The sequence below is a fragment of the Rutidosis leptorrhynchoides genome, chromosome 1, assembly GCF_046630445.1.
Source record: "Rutidosis leptorrhynchoides isolate AG116_Rl617_1_P2 chromosome 1, CSIRO_AGI_Rlap_v1, whole genome shotgun sequence".
In the NCBI taxonomy this organism is placed as follows: domain Eukaryota; kingdom Viridiplantae; phylum Streptophyta; class Magnoliopsida; order Asterales; family Asteraceae; genus Rutidosis; species Rutidosis leptorrhynchoides.
Genome location: NC_092333.1, coordinates 217,134,194 through 217,135,131, shown reverse-complemented (window position 1 = coordinate 217,135,131; position 938 = coordinate 217,134,194).

Here is a 938-nt window from a genome sequence, read left to right as displayed (position 1 = left end):
AAATGTTGTTAACCCAATGTTTATAATAACAAAAGAGATTTTAAATTATTATATTATCATGATATTATGATGTACGAATATCTCTTAATATGATATATATACATTAAATGTCGTTACAACGATAAACGTTACATATATGTCTCGTTTCAAAATCATTAAGTTAGTAGTCTTGTTTTTACATATGTAGTTCATTGTTAATATAATTAATGATATGTTTACTTATCATAATATCATGTTAACTATATATACAACCATATATATGTCATCATATAGTTTTTTACAAGTTTTAACGTTCGTGAATCACCGGTCAACTTGGGTGGTCAATTGTCTATATGAAACCTATTTCAATTAATCAAGTCTTAACAAGTTTGATTGCTTAACATGTTGGAAACATTTAATCATGTAAACATCAATCTCAATTAATATATATAAACATGGAAAAGTTCGGGTCACTACAGTACCTACCCGTTAAATAAATTTCGTCCCGAAATTTTAAGCTGTTGAAGGTGTTGACGAATCTTCTGGAAATAGATGCGGGTATTTCTTCTTCATCTGATCTTCACGCTCCCAGGTGAACTCGGGTCCTCTACGGGCATTCCATCGAACCTTAACAATTGGTATCTTGTTTTGCTTAAGTCTTTTAACCTCACGATCCATTATTTCGACGGGTTCTTCGATGAATTGAAGTTTTTCGTTGATTTGGATTTCATCTAACGGAATAGTGAGATCTTCTTTAGCAAAACATTTCTTCAAATTCGAGACGTGGAAAGTGTTATGTACAGCCGCGAGTTGTTGAGGTAACTCAAGTCGGTAAGCTACTGGTCCGACACGATCAATAATCTTGAATGGTCCAATATACCTTGGATTTAATTTCCCTCGTTTACCAAATCGAACAACGCCTTTCCAAGGTGAAACTTTAAGCATGACCATCTCTCCAA